Source organism: Rhinolophus hipposideros (genome assembly GCF_964194185.1).
Source record: "Rhinolophus hipposideros genome assembly, chromosome: 24".
In the NCBI taxonomy this organism is placed as follows: domain Eukaryota; kingdom Metazoa; phylum Chordata; class Mammalia; order Chiroptera; family Rhinolophidae; genus Rhinolophus; species Rhinolophus hipposideros.
In genome coordinates this window covers 20,671,700-20,680,557 of record NC_138070.1, presented here as the reverse complement: position 1 = coordinate 20,680,557, position 8,858 = coordinate 20,671,700, and the positions used below count along the sequence as shown (strand labels likewise).

General features: G+C 49.1%; 1 gene segment (V, D, J or C); it reads right to left on the bottom strand.

Annotated features, from left to right (window-relative positions):
* Positions 1-4,906: 4,906 nt before the first annotated feature.
* Positions 4,907-7,494, bottom strand: LOC308492638 (immunoglobulin lambda variable 1-40-like). The segment is given in 3 exons: positions 7,440-7,494; positions 6,996-7,327; positions 4,907-4,942 (listed from the first exon to the last, which is right to left on the bottom strand).
* Between the last annotated feature and the right edge of the window lie 1,364 nt (positions 7,495-8,858).

The following is an 8,858-nucleotide window of genomic DNA, read 5'->3' as shown; positions in this document are numbered from 1 at the left end:
CAGCAATTTTGTTCCAGAGGTGGGATTTTCTACACTGCCTGAATGTCAGCCTGGGCAATGACTCCATGAGTGGTGAAGGATGGAATATGAGACATGGGTGTGAGTCAGAGCTGAGTGCTCATGTGGCTTCTGGGGCCCCAGGTGCAGGACAGTCACACTTCAGTGAGGACACTGCCTACCAAGTGTGCAAGAGCCACTAGAGTGTTTTCCTGGTTGGCCTGGCTTAGAACTCTGTGCTCACGGGACCAGTGCCGCAGCGCCCCCTGATGGGCTCAAACGTGAAGTCCTCCAGCCCCTCACACCGCCCAGCTCTCCTGGAATGATGTGCTGAGGTCTGCAGTTGGATCCCACTAAGTCACTAGCCAGGGCAGTAGAAAGGGGAAGTGCCCTATGTAGTACTTGGGGCTGAGAGGTTTTTTCAGGTCACTTATGACCTCCAGACACCTAAATGCATGGTGTATTGTACAGAGATTATGTTATCAGATATCTCAGGAGTACATGACATACAAGTTTGCTTCTACAGGTGTCTGGGGTCATTACTAGGCTACCATCATCTTGAACCAAGTAAAAGGCTTAAAGTTCTCTGAGTACCCAGGTCGTTCAAGCCTCGTTAGAAGTCTGCAGGGGCTACTCTTAGTGTTTGACTGTTGTTGTGGATTTTAGATTCTCCTGTTACATTCCCTCGTCCCACACTGCACAGGCCTTTGGTGGTTGTCTTTGCCACCAGGAGAGAATGCTGCAGGGAAAATGCATCTCTGATCCTGCTTACGTCTCTGGGTTCTCATTTTCCCTTGAATGTTAGTCTGGCAGTTCTTATTTTATTTGACACTCTGATATAGTTAATATATTTTTAGTTCAGTTTTGGCATTTTAAGCATGAGGATTGATTTAAAAAGACCATCCTATACTGGGATATACTGGATATACTGGATATACTGGATATACTGGAAGACCCCTTTACTGGGGTCTTCCACCACTCCTCTAATGAAAACCCTCATGGCCTATTACTGTATGTGCTTTGGGCCCTAATGAAGATTTTCTGTTAAGAGTTCCATGGAATTAATGGGGGTGGGGGTCTAAGATCCAGGTGCAAAGGAATAGACATTTATACAACATCTTCCCAACCAAAGATTCAATGCGCGAAGAACAGTAGACATTGTGGGAATGAACTAGGGGAGGTGATCACGTGATGGGACCGCATTGAACGTGTAGATAACGTCGGTAGTTTTGCTTGAGACCTGCACAATGTTATGTCATCCAAACCACAAACATAGTTGTCCTTTCACTCACTAAATCTTTAATTTTTTTCAGCAATGTTTTGTAGTTTTTGATTTATAAACATTTTGCCTCTTTGGTTAAGTTTATTCCCAAGCATTTTATTATTTTTGATGCTGTGGTCCATGGATTTGTTTTCTTAACATCCTTTTAGCCTTCTTCATTGCTATTGTACAGAAAACCAACTGATTTTTGTGGGCTGTTACTACACTTACCTCCTGAAGGGGATACTAGTCAGACCCGTCTAGGGGTTATGATCAGTCTGTTTTCCTATTTGGGGACAGTGGGGTAACGGGAAATGAAGGAGGTGGGAGCATTAGAGTGAAGCTCTGCAGTCCATTAGCAGTAACACGAGCCATCACAAATGGCGGACTTCGCACACGTGATGGTTCAAAGAACTAAATGGAACCAGTGCTGCCTCTGTACTTATGGGGAAAACAGAAAAGGCATACAGCTTGGTTTGTTTTACAGTTTGAGAAAAACTACATTTATGTATTTAAGAACTTGTGAAACACATTTTAAACACATTGTAAACACCTACTGTTCTCTGATTTATGCTATGTGACAAAGTTACCTGAAGATTAAGGAAGAAATAACCGCGCTCTTATATGCCTGAACCAGTTGTTCTGTTAGGAATGAGAACAGATCACCTCCTTTTGGCTTCTGGTTTCTCAGGGTGTTGGCCCCTGGGCAAGGGCATCAACACCCTCATCTCACCGGGACCCTCTCTGCTAGGTGGACAGTTTACACTTTCCTCAAGCCTCCACCGCCTCTCCCGCCACCTCATTTGACCCAGAATCCTCTTTCTTTGGGAAGATCAATGACATCCAAAAACAACTCCAGGGCCGGCCTGGTAGCTCAGGTGGTTGTAGCTCCATGCTCCTAACGCTGAAGGCTGATGGTTCAATTCCCACTTGGGCCATTGGGCTCTCAACCACAAGGTTGCTGGATCAACTGCTCGACTCTTGCAAGAGATTGTGTGCTCTTCCGCTTGCAATTAAGATTGAACACGGCACCTTGAGCTGAGCTGCTGCTGAGCTCCTGGATGGCTCAGTTGGTTGGAACATGTCCTCTCAACTACTAGCTTGCCTGTTCGACTCCCGCAAGGGATGGTGGGCTGCGCTTCCTGCAACTAACAACGGCAACTGGACCTGGAGCTGAGCTCCGCCCTCCACAACTAAGACTGAAAGGACAACAACTTGAAGTTGAACGGCACCCTCCACAACTAAGATTGAAAGGACAACTTGACTTGGAAAGAAATCCTGGAAGTACACACTGTTCCCCAATAATGTCCCGTTCCTCTTTCCCAATTAAAAAAACAAAAACAAAAACAAAAAGATAACTCCTCAGGTTTTGCAGCCACTTTGCACTGTTGGATTATTTGGAGGTGGGGAGACAAAAATTTATTCCACTTCACTTCTTCATGTTCCTTTTTTATTTACACTTGAATTTTGCAATTATTAAACTAGAAGTTTCTGATGATAACTTACCGCCAGGTATTTATACTTTTATTTTATTGATTCTTATGCTTCTTTTACTGAAACATATTTAATTATATTTTTACATGTTACGGTAAATATTGGATATTTATTCTTTATACTAACATTCAGAGATTCATAAAAATGATAATTTTCAAATACAGGGAGGATATTTGAAATGTTGGTTAATATCTATAATTAGACCATAAAGAAGTGAGGATACATACAAAAACAAAAGTTCATGGCTGTTTGTCATGCAGGGACTCATGTGGGGTCTCTGGTCCCGCTCCCCACTTTGGAACACAGGACATGGTGAGGCCAAAGAGGAACACCCATGGAGCCATAGATAGGGGAGTCATACCACTATAGTCTCGATGGTGGCTGGGTGGAGACACAGGAAGCAGGAGCCACACGATCTGCAATGTGCTGTCTGTTTTTCTGCCAACCAACCAACCCCACTTGCTAGCTGCAACCCACCATGCTAACTGCAATCTGCTCTTGCTAGCTCAGCCACCATCTTCTTGCTAGCCCCCATTTCCTGCTAGCGTAGCCACAGCAGTTATATTAGTGGCCAATGCCTCACTGGTTACAGTTGATGGCCAACTAGCCACAGCTGATGGCCATCCAATCACAGTTGATGGCCATTTACTACCTGAGTCAGCACCTTTCCATGTTAGGCTGAGAGCCTGGAAATTGCACTCCTGGCTCTGTCCCCACACTCCACACCTACATGGTCTTGCCTCATAATTTAAGCGACAAGCGTCTTCTGCGAGGGGCCCTGTGTGAGAACGTGAAGGTGAATGCAATATCCTGGACACAGCCAGGTTTTCTGGGCACAGCCAGGGTTTCTCAGGGAACCACCAGAGCTTCTGGGCACAGCCAGACTTCCTGGGCTTCTTAGGGTACCACCAGTCTTCACAGGCTCTTAGGGTACCATGCTGGAACAAAAGCGACTCAGAGTCCAGGTGCTTACATATTCTCGATGGTGGCTGGTCAAGACACAGGAAGGAACATCTACCAGTTCCACTACATGGTAGTATGTTCCCAAGCAAACAGTCAAGCGAACCATTAAATTAGGGATGGAAGGCTATTCCCCATAGTCCACAGTCATTCGCCAGGGCTGTCCTGGGGGTGAGGGACGACCTTGACCTCACCCCCATCTCCCATGGAGGACTCAGCAAGCGTTTCCTCCTGGGGCTACAAGTCCTGCATCCGGGCTGCCTCAGCAAGCACTTCCCAGCCCACAGGGCCACAAAGACCTTCACTTTCTCCGTCTTATGCTGGTTGGGGAACTGTCCAGGTCTTCCCACCCCTCCACGGGGTCCAGCTCTTCGGCAGCTGCTCCTTCTGTTCTTCCTGAGACTAAGTGTTCATACCCACAAACTGCTCTACCGCCCTTCGGAGAGCTTTGGCCGGCACCGTACCCTGCTCTCTGCACCATGTGTCATCCAGGGTGGCATGCGGGGTCTCTAGTCCCACTCCCCACATAAGAACACAGGATATGGTGAGTCCGAAAAGAAACTCCTATGGAGCCATAGATAGGGGAGTCATACCACTATAGTCTCACTAGCGGCTGGGTTGGAGACAGAGGAAACAGGACCCACAAGATCTGCAACGTGCCGTCCACTTTTCTGCCAACCAACTTGCTAGCTGCAACCCACCATGCTAACTGCAATCCATGCTTGCTAGCTCAGCCACCATCTTCTTGCTAGCCCCCATTTTTTTTTTCTGCTGGCGTAGCCACAGTAGTTATATTAGTGGCCAATGCCTCACTGGTTACAGCTGATGGCCAACTAGCCACTGCTGATGGCCATCCAATCACAGTTGATGACCATTTACTACCTGAGCCAGCACTTTTCCACATGAAGTCGAGAGCCTGGAAATTACACTCCTGGCTCTGTCCCCACACTGTTCACCAGAGGGTAGTTTATGTAGAGAGGAAATGGGGACCATGTAAGAAAATTCACAGGTGAGAAGGTTTCTAAGCACCATTGCTCCTCTCCCTGATGGGTAGTTCTGCCCCATATCTGAGTGCCTTGTATGAGGAAGGAAATGAATGACGTCATTGGGAAGACACTGGGATATTCCACACAACATGGATTCACTTGGGGTGATCATCTTCTCTGTATGAGGTGATGGTCTATGTCCATACATCTACTCCACATATGTGGGCTGGGCGCTGCTCTGGTCCTAGACAGGGAGGTATGAGAATGAGAAGAGTAGGACAGGAATAAGGAACAGATTCTTAGGAGGGGTTATGGTGGAATGTGGCCCAGGACAGGGCTCTTCCTGGGACAAAAGGACAAGGGGTCTCTCATAGAATCCCAGGTGTAGGTGGAATTGTTTTCTTTGTCCTCTGAGAATACAGGTGCATTACGTTGTGGAGAAATAGGTAAATTACCCAGATGACAGGGACTCAAAAGTTTCAGAGGACAGAACACAAGGAAGAGCAGGGGAGGGAGGAGTATGTAAGGCAGAGAGAAAGGATGCCTCTGCCTGTTCATCGTGGTCAGGACACAGACCATCTGCCCCTCCACAGGGTAGTTGTCAGGGGAATTTGCAGTGTAGTTGAATAAATGGCTGAGGACGTGAGGAACCTGGACGGTCCCAGAGAACCTGAGAGAAGATTGGTCCGGTCACAGCACTCCCATTCCCAACTCAGAGAGCTAAGACTCTGTGAGCTCAGACACCTGTCCTCTGTCATCCACTGTGTACCTTCCAATTTGGGAGAGTTCCTCCCTCCCTTCTCTCCGGATATTCCACAGGCCCCCTTCCCATCAGGAGAGCCCTGTCCCCACCTGCCCTCCCTGACATGCGGTCACTAGGGCAGGGAACTTAACTGAGCTGACTCTGCTGTGGTAGCTAACAGGTCTGCAGAGTGGGAGCAGGGGGAAGTTCTGGAATTCCAGGTGGGTGGGGGATGGGTGTGCAGCCACCTCCTCACAGGTGGGGGCAGGAAATCTCTGAGCAGCACTTGCATAGCAGGCAGTGTCCTCATGTAGGTTGTTTATTGCACATGAACTTGGAGCCACGTGGGAGTCAAGCACAGCACAGCCTCCTGAGGTTCACCTGGGAACGTGGGACACTGAGTCTCTCCCTTTCTTCCCCTTCATTCTTGGGAAGGAGTCAGTTTGTGCACATGTGATGCTGCCATTCCCAATGTCTAGTCTCTAGGTGACTCTGAGCTGTGTGGTGGTTCTAGTCACGTGGACAAGGAATTGATGACCAAGGTTTTCCCAAGGGCTGAGGGAGACTCACGGCTCCCTCCCTTAAGCAATAAGAACATGCATTCACGCTGAGGACTAATGAAAGGATGATGTAGCTGTGGAAACTTTGGGAAATAGGTAAATGGCCCACGATGGAGACCCAGGATTCCCCATTCAGAGTTCAGGTCTGAGGTGACCAGAGTAGGAACCCCCACTTTAGCCTCCGGCCTTCAGTGCAGAGACTCGTGTCCCCAGTTGATAAGGGGCTGGACTTTGTTTCCTTAGAGACCCTTTGTCTAGGAAGGTGCTGCAGTGAGTGACTTTGAGAACAGATGGAGAGGAGGACCTTCCCTCCTCGGCGGTGCCCCTGGATGAGACTGGGCTCATGGTGGCAGCAGCAGAGACAACAGAAGCAGGCTGAGGCTGAGCAGGCAGCTGTGGGGTGTTTCTGCTCCTGGCAGAAGAGAAGAGGGTTCTGGTCTCAGTTACCCTCAGGCCTGGATCTCTGTGGGACCATCAAGGCTGACGTCACAGGTGTGACCCCGAACAGGAGCCTCGTCCTTAGGCCTCAGCCCAGTGGCTGTCAAGATCTCGGATTGTGAGACTTGAGACAGAGAATCAGGGACCCCGAGGGTCGACTACTAACATAATAGTTGAGGGGTTTGGGACCCATTCCTGGGAGCACTTGTTACCAAGACAAGTATTGGACACTCGTGATGTGTCCTGAATCAGACACAACTGGATTCTGTGTCCCTGGTTCTGTTTTGACCCATCGTGGACTCTATCCCTGGGGCATACAGACCCTATGTCCAGTAATTGCTGCTCAATTTGATAAAATCTCACAATGTGTAGCTGTCAGGGACAGGCTTTGGGGACAAAATTCAAAGGATGTGACAGATTTTCCAGACAAAGTTCCCTTTGTGGGTCTCAGACCCCAGTTTTAGGCCAAAAAACAAAGCAAGCAGCTGTGTGATCAGAGGAGTAGCGGCTGCTCAGGGAAGCCCCTTTGTAGAAGGGACAGTAGGTTTTTGTCTCACTTCCCCACAGGCCTGGAGCACTGTGCGAGCACTCAGACTGTCGTCATAGGTCTGGCAGTGATAATCAGCCTCGTCCTCAGCCTGGAGCCCACTGATGGTCAGGGAGGCCGAGTTGCCAGACTTGGAGCCAGAGAATCGGTCGGGGACCCCCGAGGGTCTATCGCTATCATAATAGATGAGGAGTTTGGGGGCCTTTCCTGGGAGCTGTTGGTACCAGCTCACTCTATTACTACCAACGTTGGAGCTGCTTCCAGTGCAGGAGATGGTGACACTCTGTCCTGGGGCCCCAGACACTGAAGGCGGCTGAGTCAGCACAGACTGGGCCCAGGATCCTGGAAGAGGGAGAGACACAGACATGGTGATTCTGGGTCTAGAGACAAGGGGAGGAGGCAGGGCCCCATGTGTCTTCCCAGGGTCCCTTCCCCTGTCCCCGTATCCAGTCACCTGTGCAGTGAGCGATGAGGGTGAGGAGGAGAGGGGACCAGGCCATGGTGGACATGATCACCGAGTCCTGCCTTCTGTGGCCCCACAGCTGAAGCAGAGCTTCCCCAAAATGTCTCCCTTCCCCTCTTCATACTCTGCGAGAGGGAGGGTCCACTCATGCAAATGAGACCCCAGCTTTCTGATCCCTCACTGGGCCCTGCGTCAGGCCTCTCTGCCTGAGCAAGTCAGGGGGCGGGCAGGGTTGTGGCTATGTGACACGGGGTATGGGGAGGTCACAGCTGTGAACGCTGAGCAGAGGGCACCAGCCAGTGACAGGTGGCTCTTCCCAGCTGTGATCACTCCCAGACCCTAGGGAACCAGCCTTTGGCGCCCCCTGGTGATCAGGCTCAGACAAACCATTGTGTGACATGGTGACTACAGCCCATCAGAGACAGCTCCTGCACCCCCACTCCTCTGTCCCCTGTCCCTTGTACTCTGACCTCCTACCTTAGGGCCAAGACATGTGATTCCTTACCTGGCCTCCTCATCACCTCAGGGTGTTTTTATGCTCCACTCAGACTCCTCAGAGTGAGTCTGTCCATGTTCCCTTGGCTGTTTAGTGGTCAGATCTGAGGTAGTGTCTCTACAAAGAGACAGATCTCCTCTCAGATCAGGATCAAGTCCTGAGCAGTGAATGTCACCTTGGAGGTAGATCCTCTTCTGTAAAAACATGGGCTTTTTTTCGTGGTATATTATTCCTCCTCTGTGTGGGTCCATTTTCTGGGTTCTTTGTAACTTTCTTCTTTCCTTCCTTCCTTCCTTCCTTTCTTTTTTAAAAATTTTATTGGGAAGGGGAACAGTGTGTGTTTTCAGGATTTTATTGGGGAACAGTGTGTTTTTCCCAGGACCCATCAGCTCCAAGTCAAGTTGTTGTCCTTTCATCTTAGTTGTGAAGGGTGTAGCTGCGTTCCAAGTACAGTTGCCATTTTCATTCTAGTTGCAAGGGGCACAGCCCATCATCCCATGCAGGATTCAAACTGGCAACCTTGTTGTTGAGAGCTCGCGCTACAACCAACTGAGCCATTTGGCAACCCTCTTGGTGACTTTCTTCCTGCTGTTCTCTTGTCATGATGATTGTCCAGTAAGACAGTGAAGCTGAACTTGGGTTTATTCAGATGTCACTTGTATCTTGGGTATAAGTGTTGCCTATCTAGCCATCATGACATCCAGGCACACAAGACCTAAAATTAGTGGGAATAAAGTCATAAATCCCCCAAATAGTTCACTGGGTGGGATGGAAAGAGAGATTGTTCCCACTTGCACCCCATTATACCAATGCCCATGTAACTGTTCAATTCAGGACATATCCCTACATACTAGTTATGATTTAGGGCACATGCCACAGATTCAAATATGGTTCTCCCTTCCTACAAGGTGACA